Below are 18,277 nucleotides of genomic sequence, written 5' to 3'. Positions count from 1 at the left end.
GCCTGACCTGTGGTGGCGCAGTGGATAAAGCGTCGACCTGGAAATCCTGAGGTCGCTGGTTAGAAACCCTGGGCTTGCCTGGTCAAGGCACATATGGGAGTTGATGCTTCCAGCTCCTCCCCCTTCTCTCTCTCTGTCTCTCCTCTCTCTTTCTCTCTGTCTCTCCCTCTCCTCTCTAAAGTGAACAAACAAAAAATAAATAAAAATTTATTAAAAAAAAATTTTTTAAAGATTGGCATGTGAGTCCACTTATATATATTATGCTCACTTTGTTAAAGATGGTGCTGCCCACATGGAAACCTGTCGCCCAGGTGATATTAATGTGTGTTGGGGGCGGGCTGTGGGCAGGCAGGATCCTTGTAGCCTGGGGCTTGGTTTTAGGACTAAGCCTTTCCCACCCTTTTTGATGTGGGGTGGTGCACTCTCATGAGGAATCCCATCATGCCTCAGATAAGTGACTTTGTATCAGAGACTTCCCTATTTTGTATATTGGATTAAAGGTTTTGAATCTACACTATAAAATGGGGGCAGAACAGGAGCTTGCTCTCTCGGTTCCTGAAATTAGCATTAGAAAGCAGAGAGCAGAGAGGAGAGCAGAAAGAGGACACGTGGAGGAGGCCAGGAGAAGCAGCCAAGATGGCAGAGTGCTGAAGGAAAAGCCAGTTTGTGCAGAGTTTGTACAGGGAGAAGGAAGGAGATGGGGAACAGAGGTGAATAAGTCTGGTGAGCTAGAAACCTTTTGTAAGGTCAGAGGATAATGGGGAAAGCTCAGGCCCGGGAACTTTGGCTAGGACCGCCCACAACCAAGTGCACCAAAAGAAACTTCCCAGGAGCCCTTTGGAAAACAGTGACAGTCTGCCAGCCAGTGAGATTTCACCACGTCATATTAGCTCCACCACCCTGGGGACCCTTTAAGTATCCTTCACACGGGTCACCCCTAGCGACTTCCCTGGCCCCCATCTTTCCTCGGGGCCAGGGAACCTCGCCGGGCGGGATGCACGCTCTGTACTCAGTCTGTACTCAGTAAAGCCTATTACTATTCCACACTTTGTGGCTCCGGCCTCTTCCTGCCTTCTTGGTGGGGGAAAAATACCTTACACCTTTGATTCTAGGAAACTCGGATAAAGTCAGTAGCTTTGTGAGCACTGAATGAGTGGGTTTTGGATCCCAGTGTGTGTTGTACTTGCCCACCCGGTGCAAGCTAGAATTAAAGGCGATGGCCCACCAGTTCGTGGCTCCGACTGTCCGAATCCAATGCGAACCTGCATGTGAATGGCCATGATGGTGGCCCTGGCTACTGGCTTCACACATGAAATGACGCTTCCCGCTGTTCCCCTCCCCCCTTTCTCTCTCCCTCTCTCTCTTTCTCACTCTCTGCTCTCTCTAAAAATAAATAAAGGGTGATGGACCGCTTCCCAGAGTGCCTGCACCCCCGTGACAGTCCCCGCTGGTGTGTGACAGTCCCCAGGGGCCTCCCCAACCTCACCCACTCGTGCAGGACCAGCCTGCAGAACAGGACCAGGCAGTGAACTCTGTGTGTGTGTGTGGGGGGGGAGCCTGCTGAGTCATTCTATGTGGATCTCTAACACAGAGAACGAAGCTTAGGTAGGTTAGACCTCCTGCTTTGAGAAACATCTCAGTTAAGAAGTATCAGCGTGGGTCCCCGGAGCAAAAAATACTGGGACGTATGTGGGAAAAACAAAACAAAATAAAGTGTGCGACGCGCACACGGGCAGGAGTCTAAGCAACCCTGTCGGGCAGTGGTTCCGTCTGACGATGGAATCGATGTCTCAGGTAGAGTCAGCCGTCCATGAGCATGAGTGACCTGCTCGGATTGAGGCAGGCACGGAGACCAGCTCTGCGTGGAAGGAGATGGTATAATAAACACCTCCAGAAGCTTCGCGTGGCCCTGTTGTCAAGGCACTGGTTCAACAATAGTGTGAGTCCTTCTCTGCGCCCTCAGAAATCTGAGGTGACGGTCGAAGGGGATGGATCGTGATACTGTTTCCCAGCAAACTTAGCCCTTCTGTGGCTTCCCAACCCAAACCTGCCACCAAGTAGAACCACTGTACCGATTTTATTTTTATTTATTTATTCTTTTTTTTTTTTTTTTAGAGAGGAGAGGGAGAGAGAGAGAGAGAGAGAGAGAGAGAGGGAGAGAGAGAGAAGGGGGGAGGAGCAGGAAGCATCAACTCCCATATGTGCCTTGACCAGGCAAGCCCAGGGTTTCGAACCAGCGACCTCAGCATTTCCAGGTCGACGCTTTATCCACTGCGCCACCACAGGTCAGGCCACTGTACCGATTTTGCCAGGAAATGCCATCCATTTGACAGCGTGCTACATCACGCCTTCTGCAGTCAAGGCAGGAGGTTCCTGGCAAGGTTAGTGGTATTTATCATGCAAATGGTTTAACAAGCACATTAAATGATTTAAAAGTTACCATCTCTGGGAGGACAGCAGGACCATCTCATTTCAGGCTTGCTTCAGACCTTCTCCTAAAATTTATTTCAAAAGATGGATATGCCCTGGAGTCTTGGCCCTGCATGTGGAGGTCCTGGGTTCGATTCCCAGCCAGGGCACACAGGAGAAGCACCCATCTGTTTCTCCTCCCCTCCTCCTCTCCTTCCTCTCTGTCTCTCTCTTCCCCTCCTGCAGCCAAGGCTCCATTGGAGCAAAGTTGGCCCGGGCGCTGGGGATGGCTCCTTGGCCTCTGCCCCAGGCGCTAGAATGGCTCCAGTTGCAACGGAGCAACACCGCAGATGGGCAGAGCATCGTCCCCTGGTGGGCGTGCCGGGTGGATCCCAGTCGGGCTCATGTAGCAGTCTGTCTCTCTGCCTCCCTACTTATCACTTTGGAAAAATACAAAAAAAAAAAAAAAAGTTGGATAAAGGTGATAGCATCTGTTTTAATGACTTATGGGAAGCCTTCTCTCATTATAAAAAGTCATTTAAAGAATTTATGTAGCCTGACCTGTGGTGGTGCAGTGGATAAAGCATCGACCTGGAATGCTGAGGTCACCGGTTCAAAACCCTGGGCTTGCCCTGTCAAGGCACATATGGGAGTTGATGCTTCCTGCTCCTCCCCCACTTCTCTCTCTCTCTCTCTCTCTCTCTCTCTCTCTCCTCAAAAAATGAATAAATAAAAAGAATTTATGTAAAGGTTTTATAATTGATTTGAGAGAGGAAAACAAGGATTTGTTCTACCTATTCATGCACTCCCTGGTTGATTCCTATTTGTGCCTTGACCGCGGATTGAACCCACAACCTCGGCCTATCGGGACAACTCTCTAGTCCAATGAGCAGCCTGGCCAGGGCCTGTAAATTTCTGAGGGTGGCCTCAGGTCACATGCAAGAGAATGTCATTCAACTGGGGATACCAACCAGGTCTTCCCTGTCCTCATTTAATCTCAAACTTTTTGGCTTAGAGCATTGTTTTCATTGACCCTTGTGCTGATCAAACCCCCTGAGCATGGGCGGACATCACTGAATGGCTCTCTGTGTTCCTGTGACATCCACATGTCTTGTTCCCCTTTTACATGAAGAGCACGGGGCTTATTGGGCAACTCTGTCTCCCGGACAACTTCACATCTGTAGCCAGTGCCCGACCAGGGCGGGGGGGGGGGCCTGGGGGGCGGCAGGGACTCCGTCAACCCTCGGGGAGGGGATGGACGGACAGACAGACGCGTGGCCCCCCTGGCGACTGGCGTTTGGTAGCGTGATCTTCCCCAGGGTGGGGCGGTGTTCACGGTGCGGGTCTGGGCTTCGTGGCCTTCAGTCCCCTGTCCCCGGACACAGAGAGGGAATAGGAGGGACCCTGGCTGGACAGGTGAGAAGATGAGACCTGACAGGGGGGTGGGGGGGGAGTAAGAAACCAGAGAGGGGTGGGGGGAGGGAAGGAGGGAGAGGGGGAGGGGAGGGGGAGGGGTACAGAGAACTGGATGGAGGGTGGCAGAGGACGATCTCTCGTTGGGTGATGGGTATGCAACAGAACTAAATGATAAGATAACCTGGAAATGTTTTCTTTGAATGTATGTACCCTGATTTATTGATGTCACCCCATTAAAATAAAAATTTATTTATATATAAAAAAAAAAAAAAAAAGAAGAAACCAGAGAGGAGGCTTGGGGACGCGCCCCACGGCGTGTGACTGCGGTGAGCGGGGTGTCCCCACAGCCTGTGACTGCGGTGAGCGGGGTGTCCCCACAGCCTGTGACTGCGGTGAGCGGGGTGTCCCCACAGCCTGTGACTGCGGTGAGCGGGGTGTCCCCACAGCCTGTGACTGCGGTGAGCGGGGCGCCCCACGGCGTGTGACTGCGGTGAGCGGGGTGTCCCCACGGCCTGTGACTGCGGTGAGCGGGGTGTCCCCACGGCCTGTGACTGCGGTGAGCGGGGTGTCCCCACAGCGTGTGACTGCGGTGAGCGGGGCGCCCCACAGCCTGTGACTGCGGTGAGCGGGGTGTCCCCACAGCCTGTGACTGCGGTGAGCGGGGTGTCCCCACAGCCTGTGACTGCGGTGAGCGGGGTGTCCCCACAGCGTGTGACTGCGGTGAGCGGGGTGTCCCCACAGCCTGTGACTGCGGTGAGCGGGGTGTCCCGTTGGCCCCGGCTCAGACCTGGGTCCCTCGTCAGCTCCATTTCAAAGCTGAGCCCGGTGGTGGATAAACATGTCCTCTTTGCCTCGGATGCCGCTTACAGACTGACCCCAGTGACCCAGAGAGGAGGAACGAGACTCTCTCCTCCTGAGTTACATTGGACCAAACCCTGGCTCGCAGCCCAGAGCTTGGAAACAGGCCGTCTTTGATAAAGCAGAGCAGCCTGCGGGCGAGCAGGTCTGAGGGCCTGGTGTATCCAGGGAGGAGGCACAGGCAGAGGCATGGGGTCTGCAGTGGGTGGAGAGAGAGAGGGAGATCTGTAGATCGATAGATCGATAGATAGATAGACAGATAGACAGATGATAGCTATATAGATAAATACACGATAGGTAGATGGATGGATGGATGATCCCCTGCTGGATAGCTCAGTTGGTTAGAGCCTCGTCTTGCCAGTTTAATCCCCGGTCAGTGCACATACAGGAACAGCTCAGTGTTCCTTTCTCTCTCTCTCTCTCTCTCTCTCTCTCTCTCTCTCTCTCTCTCTCTCTCCCTCCCTCTCTCCTCTCTTGCTTCCTCTCCCTCTCCCCCTTTCCCTCCTTCCCTCTCCCTTTCTCTCTCTGAAATCAATAAGTGAAAAAAAAATTTTTTTTTAAACAAGTAGTTTAAGAGCACTGTCCCCTTAGGATAAACTCAGAGGGAAGCTCTCCTGTTCCTATTTCCCCCTTGGGCATTGGGGGAGATAGATAGACCCTTCTGCCTCAAGTTTGTATAGTTAGTGATCAAAGTAGAAAAGGAAGTCAAGGGTCCTCAATTCTGAGCCATGTTTTGGTTTGTTTTGTTTTTTCTCTCTGCTGTTGCTTTTCTTCCTCCCTCCCTCCCTCCCCCCTCCCTCCCTCCCCCCCTCCCTCCTTTCCTTCCTCCCACCTTCCCTCCCTCCCTCCCTCTCTCCCTCTCTCTTCCTCTCAAACTCAAGTGTGGTTTAAAACCACCTCTATCCATCACCAGCTATATGGAGAAAACGCAGAGGATTCTGAGCTGTTATTACCTCGACTTTATAGGCCCAGCAGGCAATGATCGCTGCTCGCTGTCCCCCTTGGACCACGAGATGAATCATTTTTGCGCTCCCTACGCGGATGGGCAATGCATGCTGGGAGCCCCACGGGAGCAGACCCACTGGCTCTCTGCGAAGGAGAGACGATTCAGTCTTTAGTTGCCGTCAACTGGGTCAGAGCTCCTCATGGACCAGAATCTTGATTAAAGTGGTGGGGTGGAGGGGAGGGGGGTGTGGAGCGCTGTGCTAATGACCAGTGTCAAGAAATTTTATAGTTTGTAAAGACTTTAATCTTAGGATGAAGTAGCAACCTATATCTCTAACACACCAAAGCTAGGAAAAAAGGAGAAAAAAAAAAAAGGTCAATTGAAATGAGTCTCCATTGGAATGAGGAGCTTGCAGATAACTAATTTTTTTTAATGAGTTTTGATATTCCCGTGATCCTGTTCTATTGATTTTTACAGCTTAATAAACAAAGGATGTCTTGCTTTACAGAGAGATCTCATCCTAAGATTCCCTCAACGATCAGCTCCCCGTTTACAAAACTCATTTCATTTCGGATGTTTAAATTAGAACCAAAAACCTAGTTTCCAGGGTGTCCATAGATCACACACAACAAGGGGGCCCGGTCCTCTGTCCAGCTTTTACAAAGAAGATAACCTGGCCATCACATACACCCTTTGCTGTTTTAATTCCAGGGTTTAAATACCTTGTTTGGGATTAGGCAGTTAAATAGCAGCTTGTCTTTTTTTGGGGGGAGGGCAGAGACAGAGAGGGAGAAAAGGGGACAGATAGGATCGGACAGGAAAGGAGAGATGAGAAGTATCAATTCTTCATTGTGGCACCTTAGTTGCTCATTGATTGCTTTCTCACATGTGCCGTGACCCGGGGGGGGGGGGGGTGTCTACAGCAGACCGAGTGACCCCCTGCTCGAGCCAGTGACCTTGGGCTCAGGCTGGTGAGCCTTGTTCAAACCAGATGAGCCCGCTCCCAAGCTGGCGACCTCGGGATCTCTCAAACCTGGGTCCTCTGCGTCCCAGTATGATGCTCTATCCACCGTGCCACCTCCCGGTCAGGCAGCAGCTTGACTTGACTTGGCTCAGTCTGCTTTCTCTGTTTTTGGTGCTCTAAGAATTGGGGCCTGCATCAACTGAAACCAACAGGGAGAGAAGGAGGTCCTTGCAATGGCACTAGCAGATCTCCTCTGAGCACCGTGGCCTCCTAGACCCTCTGCCTATTCAAGACAGGAGGGTATTGCAGACCCACCGCAGTGGAGGGCCCGGTAAGGTTGACGGGCGGATGCTGTGTTTTCTGCAGGGAGATGAAGACCTGAGGGGTTTCCACGGCCCCGCCCTGCGAGAGGCACTTCCCGCTCAGCCTCTCTATCTAATGACCGGCGTGGAGGCCGTTCCATCAGCCGGGTTGGGGCCCAACGTGTGATGACCTTAGGGAAATCAGGGAAATCAGACACAGGACAGGGAACTACTTGGCCAATGTGCCAGCCAAGTGCCCACTGCCGGCTCCTTTTGAACAGCGGGGCACAAGAGCACAGGATCAAAAAGGGGAGGGAGGGAAGTTCAGGCATCTCCAGGACCGCTTAAAAAATAAAGGCTAAGGGGCAACAGCGGTGACTTGAATGGGCAGCAGCCAACAGCATGGCAAAAAGGAGATGTTTCCTTTCTGGGCATAAAGCTTCAGTCCAGGGAGGTGAATACGGACTCCCGGGACCTATAGTGCAACATGGTAGCAAGAGTCAACACATGGACCTACGGTGCAACATGGTAGCAAGAGTCAACACATGGACCTACGGTGCAACATGGTAGCAAGAGTCAACACATGCACCTACGGTGCAACATGGTAGCAAGAGTCAACACATGCACCTAAGGTGCAACATGGTAGCAAGAGTCAACACATGCACCTACGGTGCAACATGGTAGCAAGAGTCAACACATGCACCTACGGTGCAACATGGTAGCAAGAGTCAACACATGGACCATGCAGTTCAAGATGTGTTGGCAGGGAAGGTCACATGTTCAGTGTCCTTGCCATAATAAAATAAAATTTAATGAAAGGAAGGGCCCTGGCTGGGTAGCTCAGTTGGTTAGAGAGCATCGTGCCGATATGCCAAGGTTGCGGGTTCGATCCCCGGTCCGGGCACCTACAAGAATCAACCAGTGAGTGAATAAATAAATAAGTGAGACAATGTATCAATGTTCCTCTCTCTCTTGGTCTTTCTCTGTGTCTTTTCCTCTTTTCTCTAAAGATCAATTTAAAATAAATAAAATGAAGGAAAGGAAGGAAGGAGAGAGGGAAGAAAAAGGGAACTACAAGAAAAATACTTAAGGATTATGAAGGACAAAGAAAAAGGTGCAGGTTTCCGTGAGGACGGAGTCAGTGGCAGGAACAACGTGGGAGGGCCAGTGGGATGTGAACCTCTAGTAGGACACAAACAGCCCAAACGCTGTGCGGCCCTTGGTAACTCGGACTGACCGCTCAGCACCCACAGAAGTTGGACAGGCCTGTCCCTTGAAAGCCAACTCTGGATTCTCCCCAGGAGCCAAGCCTGTTCCTAATGAAGGACTGTGGGTTTCTCCTCTCCTCACTCCAGTCTGGCAGCGGGGGGCTATTTCTAACTTCTCTTTGACCCCCTTTTCGAGGGAAGGAAAACAGGATGAAAACGGGCCCAGGGAGGGAGCCCCTCGCTGGAACAGACTTCAGATAGCTTCCTGACACAGCAGCGGGTTGGACCCTATCTGGGTTGTAGACTTCAAGTGCTTTTTTTGGGGGGGGGGCGGAGGGGGCCGACTTTAAATTCCCCAAAAACCACCTGAAAACATGAGCAGAGAAAAATCCATTTTCTTCCACGGGTCCCTGTGAACTTCTTGCTCTCGTCTGGCTGGGAGGGAGGAAGGACATGTATTTCCGAAACCTCGGGGCTGGTTCCAATGCCCCAGGAAACGCCCGGTGTCCCCACGAGCAGAAGAGAGACAGTAGATTCCTATCACACGTGGCTTGTTTCTTGTGCAAGACGGACACCATGTACCACCACGCGCGGGTCACACCCACCTGATTATCTCATCCGTCTAGGCCAGGGGTTTCAAACTCAACTCAGCATGTGGGCCGCAGAGCAAGATCACAGCCATTCGGCGGGCCTCACTAGGTCTACAAAAAGCAACTGTTACGCAACACTTTTCTCATTTCAGTTGAAAACAAAAAAAAATCAGTACAACAAGCACAATCGTACATGCAGTTTACTCAGTGTCACAAAACGACCAGAAACTGTAGTTCGCATCACAACTGCTGTTAACTAAGCTAATATCTAGCTAGGATGCTAGAGAAATGAAAAATACAAGTAGGCCCCTAGGTTTACTTAATTTTATCCAAAATATTTTGAACTTCGTGGATTAGTCTGCGGGCCGCACAAAATTGTTCGGCGGGCTGCGAGTTTGAGACCCCTGGTCTAGGCTGACTGGGAACCCTGTCACCAACCAGACCCTGAAGGGCCCACAGACATGCATGGAAACAGTCCAGAGCAACGCACTAGCCTGGCCTGTGGTGGTGCCGTGGATAAAGCATCCACCTGTAATTCTAAAACAAGAGCAACATACAAGTTTGGACATAAAATAAGGGCTCTCCGGGCCGGTTGGCTCAGTGGTAGAGCGTCGGTCTGGCGTGCAGGAGTCCTGGGTTCGATTCCCAGCCAGGGCACACAGGAGAAGCACTCATCTGCTTCTCCACCCTTCCTCCTCTCCTTCCTCTCTGTCTCTCCCACCCCCCACCCCACCCACCCCACCCCCACAGCCAAGGCTCCATTGGAGCAAAGTTGGCCCGGGCGCTGAGAATGGCCCTGTGGCCTCTGCCTCAGGCGCTAAAATGGCTCTGATTGCAACAGAGCAACGCCCCAGATGGGCAGAGCATTGCCCCCTGGTGGGCATGCCGGGTGGATCCTGGTCTGATGCATGAGGGAGTCTGTCTGTCTGCCTCCCCCTAGCTTTTCACTTCGGAAAAATACAAACAAACAAACACACACACAAAAAAACAGAGGCTCTGAGAAAGGAGGCCATCTGAAAATGACAACCAGCTGAACATCGCGTTTCTCTGGGGTTGAGAGAAGCATGGAGCCCTGGACCGGTCTGGGAGGGTGGAGGGGGGCAGATGAGAGACCAGGTCAGCCCTGCAGTGTTTTGCCTCCGTTATTTTCCCTTCTCTTCTCCTCTGCCTGGACCTTAGGTTGGAAGGATCACAATGACAAGCTGAGATTGTTTCTTTGGCAAGAAAATTTATTTTTTATTTATTTATTTTTTCAATTTGTTTATTGATTGATTTTTGGAGAGAGGAGAGAGAGAGAGAGAGAGAGAGAGAGAGAGATGGGGGAGAACAGGAAGCGTCAACTCACTGCCGTTGCTTCCTGTATGTGCCTTGACCAGGCAAGCCCAGGGCTTCGAACTGGCGACCCCGGCGTTCCAGGTCGATGCTTGATCCACTGCGCCACCACAGGTCAGGCTTTGGCAAGAAAATTTAAAAAAATAAACATTTGCTAGAATTTTCTAAGAACGGAGATGGTGCATCGCTGTGTGGTGTCCTGAGTGTCTCCTGGTGCAAAACTGAAGACAGAAGGGAAACCTTTTTTAAAAATTGATTTGAGAGAAAAAGAGAAACATTGATTTGCTGTTCTACTTATTTCCTGCACTTATTGGTTGATTCCTGATTGTGCCCCTGACCAGGGATGAAACCTGCTACCTTGGTTTATCAGGACGGTGCTCTAACCCACTGAGCAGCCCAGCCAGGGCTGAGAAACCTTTTTTTTTTTTTTAATTTTTTTAACAATTTCAAGTTACAGTAACATCGTCCAGTGTCGCCCTTATGGTCCCCTGGCCACCATGAAATACTGAAATGCAAAGGAATTAAAGCTACCTTTCTGCTCCAAACCCCTTCCCACCAAGCCCCCTACTCTGAATTCTCCTTAGCAGACCCCACCTCATTGTTCATTCTCTCTCTAAAGAAATAAAACTACTTTATACTTCTTTTTTGTTGTTGTTGTTGTTTATTTATTCACTTTAGAGAGGAGAGAGAGAGAGAGAGAGAGAGAAAGAGAGAGAGAGAAGGGGGGAGGAGCAGGAAACATCAACTCCCACATGTGCCTTGACTGGGCAAGTGCAGGGCCTCGAACCGGCGACCTCAGCATTTCCAGGTCGATGCTTTATCCCACTGCGCCACCACAGGTCAGGCTGCTTCATACTTCAACGCAAGGTAGAGACCAGAAATAAACCAGGAGCGGAGAGTTTGCAAGGCCATCCCTAGCCCAAGCATATGGAATTTCAACCTTGGCGATCTGAAAAAGCGGTTCGGCCCAAAGCAGATCATTTATTTTATCAGCTTCGTCCTGGGGAGATGAAGTGGCCGGCACAGAGCTGCCAGACGTCCCTTCTCACTGTTTTCGAGATGTTCTTGACGGCTTGGCGACCGAGAACACAAAGGAAGGAGAAGGACTTACAAAAAAAAAAAAAAATGTTGGCGTGTGAGAAGCCAGAGCCGTGAACATTTCATGGGACGCGCAGGTGGGGAGAAGAAAGGTGACGTGTCCGCTGACAGGGAGCCGCTGCCGTCGTGAGGAAATGTTCCAAAAAGTTGGCAACTCCTTTTTCACTCGGTACTCACTGTGTTTCAGGAACGGGGCCAAGCCTTTCAAAAGTGCAAAGCCTGGACTGTGCTCTCTCCCTCCCCCAAAGAAAGCAAACAACTTCACACACACACCGACACGCGCACGCACAAACAGCGTTGTGAATGTTATCCTTGTTGTTACATCTGTCCCTCTCTTGGCGTTTCTGCGTGATGTACAATGAAGGGACAGGCTCCCTTTGTTGGGATCTCTCCCTTGGAAGGGTGTTGATGCCGTAAAGAGCCGTGGAAGACAGAGATAGGGTAAAACTGGGTTTGTAGCCCAGGATCCTAGAGACACCTCCCTCCCAGGGTGAAAGGATTTCTCTCCAAAGAGAGTTGGGCACCCACCCTCGGAAGAATGGGACTCAGCCACGGGGAGGCTGATTTCCTGTCCACGCCCGATTTCTTTACGGAAGGAAGACTGAGATTTATCTCCTGACCCTGAACACCCACCTGCAAGGGTCTCTCTCTCTCCAACCTCAAGCCAATGAGCTAGTGTCTTGGGCTCTGGCTGAACCTGGACACCCCACCCCATCCCCCACCCCCGCCCTTAGCCTTCCTTTTGCTCATAAAATGCAGCCCATCCCACACCCTCAACACACTCACCTGATGCTTCTCTACTTGATGTTTCTTCTACTTGCTTTGTGTTCGTTTCGCTTTAAAATGTCTCCCTAGTGCTATCAATTTCCCTCTCAGTGTTGCTATGGTTTTAGTCCCACAGATTCTTATATGTTGTATTTTTGTTATTATTATTGATTTGAGAGAGAGAGAGAGAGGGCAGGAGAGAGAAAGAGACTGACCGACAGGCAGATGGAAACATCAATCTGTTTCTGTAGGTGCCCTGACCAGGGAGCAAACCCACAACCTCGGTGCATCAGGACAATAACACTCTAACCAACTGAGCCACCCAGCCAGCGCTCTATATTGTTTGTTTATTTTCAGTTACTTCAATATGTGTGTGTGTGTGTGTGTGTGTGTGTGTGTGTGTGTTTTTACAGAGGCAGAGATAGAGAGGGACAGACAGACAGGAACGGAGAGAGATGAGAAGCATCAATCATTAGTTTTTCGTTGCGCGTTGCGACTTCTTAGTTGTTCATTGATTGCTTTCTCATATGTGCCTTGACCGCGGGCCTTCAGCAGACCGAGTAACCCCTTGCTGGAGCCAGCGACCTTGAGTCCAAGCTGGTGATGAGCTTTTGCTCAAACCAGATGAGCCTGTGCTCAAGCTGGCGACCTCGGGGTCTCTAACCTGGGTCCTCCACATCCCAGTCCGATGCTCTATCCACTGCGCCACTGCCTGGTCAGGCTACTTCAATACATTTTAAAAATATTTTTCTTTTTCTTTTTTTTTTTCATTCAACAAGTGTCTATTGAGGGTACCTTTTTCTTTATTTTCAACATTATTTTGTGTTCAGTTCAGCGTTGTGGTTAGAAAAATACACCCTTCACAAAGTGCCCCCCCATATTTCCAGTACCCGCTTGGTAACCACGCACGACTCTCCCAACTCGATCAGCCCTCTTCCCTCAGCTGTGCTTTACATCCCTGTGACTGTTTTGTAACGACTGATTCATTTATTGCTGATTTTTTAAATCTAATGCTTTAAAAAAAAATTTTTTTTTTTTTTTTTCATGTGAGACTTCCTTTTTGACCCACAAAACAACGGAAGATGCTGTTGAGAGATTTTTCTGGTTTTTCTGCTGGGTCTGTTTTTCCTACTGTATTTCCAGCTTGACTCCTTGTGGCTGCAAAATGCTCTCTGTACGATTTCACTTCCTTTCCGTGCGTTCAGGTTTTAATCTTATTTCACAGCATTATCCTCTCTCTCTCTCTCTCTCTCTGTATTTCCCATAGTCGCTTGAAAAGAATGTAAATTCTGCTCTTTTGAGGTGGAGGGTTCTCTTCTCTCCTGTTTGTTGACAGTTTTACTGAGTTCTCTTATGTTGTCTGTGTCATTGTTATATCAGGAAGAAGTGTTAAATCCCTTAAAGAAAAGTGTGGATATCTTTTTTTCCTATTTCTCATTTGACTTTTTTTCCTTTACATATTTTTAAATCTCTGTTGTTTGGTGCTGAGATAGCTGCTAGCTACATCTTTGTAATGGATTGAACCTTTTAGGATTATGAAATATTCTTCTCTGTCCTTGATAATTTTCTTTGTCCTGACCTCAGCTTTATTTGATACTAATGTAGCCATTCCGGCTTCTCTTTGACTAATGTTTTCATTATGCACCTTATTGTATCCTTTTCTTTTCAACTTGTTTATATTGTGTATTTGAAACGTGTTTACTACAGACACTATGGAGTTAGCTCACTTCTTTTTTTCAATCCACTTTCTGCCTTTTAATTGGGAAGATGTAGACCACTCACATTTAATCTTGGCCTTTGAACTAGGATACTTAGGCCACTTACATTTAATGTAATGATTTTTATGTCAGGCTTACATCTGCCATCTAATTTTTCCCTGTTTGTTCTATCCACTTTTTTGTGTGTGTGGCAGAGACAGAGAGAGGGACAGATAGGGACAGACAGACAGGAAAGGAGAGAGATGAGAAACATCGATTCTTCGTTACGGCTCCTTAGTTGTTCATTGATTGCTTTCTCACATGTGCCTTGACCGGGGAAGGGGGGGGGCTACAGCAGAGCCAGTAACCCCTTGCTCAATCAAGCCAGTGACCTTGGGTTCAAGCTGGTGAGCCTTGCTCAAACCAGATGAGCCCGTGCTCAAGCTGGCGACCTCGGGGTCTCCAACCTGGGTCCTCCACATCCCAATCTGATGCTCTATCCACTGCGCCACCGCCTGGTCAGGCTGTTCTGTCCACTTTTAATGTCTCTTGTTTTCTTTCTGCGAATTATTTGAACCTATTTTATAATTTCATTTTCGTTTAATGTGTCTTTTGAGTGCATCTCTTTGTATAATTTCTTTAAACAGTCCCTCTAGATGTTCATTGCACTATAGGTACACAACTTGTCATCCTCACTGATGATGATGTTTTACCAGTTTATGTGCAAGGTAGAAACTTTTTATCCCTTTACATCCCCATACCATCCTCCATTTAGCATATAGAGACATAATTAGGAACTATGTCAGACAGTGTTACAATTCTTGCTTCAACCATCAAACATCATTTAGAAAAGCAAAAATAACAAAAGTTTTTTTTATTCAGTGAGAGGAGGGGAGGCAGAGACAGACTCCTGCATACCCCCCAACAAAGATCCACCCAGCAAGCCCACTAGGGGGTGATGCTCTGTCCATCTGGGGCGTTGCTCTGTTTCTTAGCAACCAAGCTCTTAGCGTCTGAGGCAGAGGCCATGGAGCCATCCTCAGCGCCCGGGCCAACTCGTTCCAATAGAACCATGATTGTAGGAGGAAAAGTGCGGGGGTGGGAGGAGAAGCAGATGGACGCTTCTCCTGTGTGCCCTGACCTGGAATTGAACCCCAGACACCTACCTCTGGGCTGATGCTCTACCACTGAGCCAACCAGTCAGGGCCACCAAGTTTTGTCCACTCTTAAAGGGGCAAGCAAGCAAGAAGCCTGACCTGTCCCACGGAGCCCTTGGGGGTTTTTTGTTTGTTTGTTTGTTTGTTTGTTTGTTTTTTACAGAGGCAGAGATAGACAGGGACAGACAGACAGGAACGGAGAGAAATGAGAAGCATCAATCATCAGTTTCTCGTTGCGAGTTGCGACTTCTTAGTTGTTCATTGATTGCTTTCTCATATGTGCCTTGACCGGGGGCCTTCAGCAGACTGAGTAACCCCCTGCTGGAGCCAGCGACCTTGGGTCCAAGCTGGTGAGCTCTTTGCTCAAGCCAGATGAGCCCACGCTCAAGCTGGCGACCTTGGGGTCTTGAACCTGGGTCCTTCCGCATCCCAGTCTGATGCTCTATCCACTGCGCCACCACCTGGTCAGGCGAGCCCTTGGTTTTTTAACAAGAAGCTCACCCGGCTGGCCGACTCCAGCCACCACCCCACCCGCCTTCCCATGCAGCCCAGCCCAAGCTGGGACCAGGGTGGGAATTAGTAGCCAGACTTCAGGGTCCACTTCCTCTGTTGTCCTGTGGAACTCCGCTGGGGGGGGGGGGGCGCGGGGCGGAAATACTTACTGCAGGCATCTGATTCTGATTTGATTATGTCTCCCAACAAGTGCAGCTTGGGCCTGGCAGGCGAGACAGAAAAGGCAAGTTAATCGCGGGCATCAGCTTATTGGCTTGTTCTTCCTGCCACTCACAGAGGGATGCTGCAGACAGCTGTGCCCGCCTGCCTAGAGGGTGCTCGGGGTGGGGCACGGGGCACGGTGAGCTCCTGGGTCGATTGATCTCTTCACCCCCTGATCCCAGATCATCTCCCCAGAGGGTCTCCCGATCTTGAACGTCATTATGTCTCCTCAGACCGCTTTTCCAAATACCAGGTACCAGGTAGTGGTTCCAGGGATCAGAAGAATGGGGGTATCTTTGTGGCCGAGGAGGTGGCGGAGGGGAGTTTCCAGCCTGCCACATCTTCTATTTGCTTAAAGTACAGAGCCAAAGGCATGCTTGGGGTCCCTCGTGGACTTGACCAATGACTTGAGCACCTGCTCCGTGTAGGAACTGCAAAAACTCAGCCCTTGGATTTTGAAGAACTTGGGGAATCATCCTGCTAGGTCTGTAGTACAAAGGGGGGGCTTTCTGGAACTGGTATCTGCCCCCCCTAAACTCCCAAACACACACACACACACACACACACACACACTTCCTGCAAGGCGGCAGTGTCGACCTCTAGACTACAGGAGCCAGAAAAGGGAAGTCTGATGGACTAATGACCACTGTGTTGCCCCGCCCCCACCCCCGGTGCCCAGCACAGCAGGAGGTGACCTAGGACATCGGCAGCCTGCAGAGGAAGGCACAAGAGCCCATCTGGGCTGTCCTGGGTGGCTCACTCATTTTCCATCTGGACGGACTTTTTTTTTTTTTTTTTTTTTTTTTGTATTTTTCTGAAGCTGGAAATGGGGAGGCAGTCAGACTCCCGCATGCGCCCGACTGGGATCCACCCAACACGCCCACCAGGGGGCGATGCTCTGCCCATCCGGGGCATTGCTCCATTGCGGCCGGAGCCATTCTAGCGCCTGAGACAGAGGCCATGGAACCATCCCCAGCGCCCAGGCCAACTTTGCTCCAATGGAGCCTTGGCTGCGGGAGGGGAAGAGAGAGACAGCGAGGAAGGTGAGGGGGAGGGGTGGAGAAGCAAATGGGCGCTTCTCCTGTGTGCCCTGGCCGGGAATCGAACCCGGGACTCCTGCACTCCAGGCCGACGCTCTACCACTGAGCCAACCGGCCAGGGCTGAAGGGACTTCTTTACCACCCCATCAGCTGTAAAAGTGAGCCTGCCACAGCCCTTCCCCGGCCACCCGGCACAGGGCTGCTCCCCTCTCCGCACCCCCCCCCTGCAGGGGCTGGCTAATGCCAGCCAAGGACGTTGGCCTAAAACGGCACACACACTCGGGGCTTGTCAGGCACCTGCAGGGGTTTTTATTTCACCTGAGAAACCGTTGGACAAGCCAAGAAAGTCTCAATGAAAGAAAGAAAAAAAAAAACCACACAAAACACGTGAGCCCTGAAAGGGGTCTGTTATCTGCTTAGCAACAGTTCGCTATAAATAAAAGTGCCCTGTTTTGCTGTTTTTATGATTAATCGCTCAACATTCTCACAAAGACACTAGCCTTGCCAGCATCCCAATTGGGATGTGGACCCGGAATGTTCCGTCACCTTTCTCTGGATGCAGATGAAGCGCACGGGGTTTTACAGGGAAGGAACACAGCCTCTCGTGACACACGTGGCTGGGTGAGGGGACAGGACCTACAGTATTCACGCCAATATACTTCTTATCTCTGGTCAGATAATCCATCAGCTGTGCCCACGGAGGAGCGCTCCCACGGGGCTCCTGACCTCTCGCCACACCCACACCCACCCCACGTGGTGAGAGTCACCAGTCTGGTGCTGACATGACACGCACATCCACTCAGGGGACATCCCCACTGGGCCCTTGGCTCCACCCTGGCACCCTGGGAGACAGGCAGGTTTCAGCCCAGTGCTGTCTGTCTGCCTTGAAGGTCAGATTCTTCACTGCTGGTCCTAGGACCCTCGGGGGATTGAGGTCCCTAACCTGTGATAAGAACGTGGAGGGGGGGGGCTGCTAGCAGAGGAGGCTGCCCCCACACCCACGCCATGGAAGGAAAAAAAAAAAAGCGTTTCTTCTGAGACAGAAGATAATGCCCTCTCGGTCCTCCGTGAACAGTGATCGCGTCCACTGTATTATTTTAGGAAGCCTTCATTGTGCTCCCAGCAGCCTGGCATAAAAACCCGGAGGTGTAGCTAAGAGAATTACGAGCCCTTTGTGGGGAAGGGTAACATTATCTTCGTGTTCTGTAGGTTGTTAACTAACACTCACTACACACCCAAGGAAGGAAGCCTTCAGTGCCTCAGGACAGAGAGGCAGAATCTCTCACCAACCGTGGTCAAGGGCTGGTAACCATGGGGACGGAGAGATAGGGATGGGGGAATGGCCATCCATCCAACCCCCCCACACCCACACACGGCTCCTGGTCCCACACTGATCCCTGCTTTTCTGAGCAGGAATCAGACTCTGGGCTTCTCCCCTGCCTGTCTGTGGGGTGGTGTTCACGCAGGTTCGAATAAGGGAAGGTAGGCATGGCCTCCAGGGACAAGGAATCTAAAAGAGTATTAAAAAGAAAAAAGAAAAAAAAAAGAAGAGAATTATTCCTCCTACGATTCAGGAAGTGATCTGTCTCAATGACGGGCGTCAGGAGCCTTCAAAGTGGTATTTTCAGCCTGACCTGTGGTGGCGCAGTGGATAAAGCGTCGACCTGGAAATGCTGAGGTCGCCGGTTCGAAACCCTGGGCTTGCCTGGTCAAGGCACATATGGGAGTTGATGCTTCCTGCTCCTCCCCCTTTCTCTCTCTATCTCTCCCTCTCTCTCTCT

General features: G+C 50.6%; 1 non-coding gene across 1 annotated transcript; it reads right to left on the bottom strand.

Annotated features, from left to right (window-relative positions):
- Positions 1–16,542: 16,542 nt before the first annotated feature.
- Positions 16,543–16,618, bottom strand: TRNAS-GGA (transfer RNA serine (anticodon GGA)). The gene has a single exon. It is a non-coding gene; the product is annotated as a tRNA-Ser (tRNA).
- Positions 16,619–18,277: the final 1,659 nt, after the last annotated feature.

This window comes from Saccopteryx bilineata, chromosome 7, assembly GCF_036850765.1.
Source record: "Saccopteryx bilineata isolate mSacBil1 chromosome 7, mSacBil1_pri_phased_curated, whole genome shotgun sequence".
Lineage (NCBI taxonomy): Eukaryota > Metazoa > Chordata > Mammalia > Chiroptera > Emballonuridae > Saccopteryx > Saccopteryx bilineata.
This window is presented reverse-complemented; position numbering and strand designations above follow the sequence as displayed.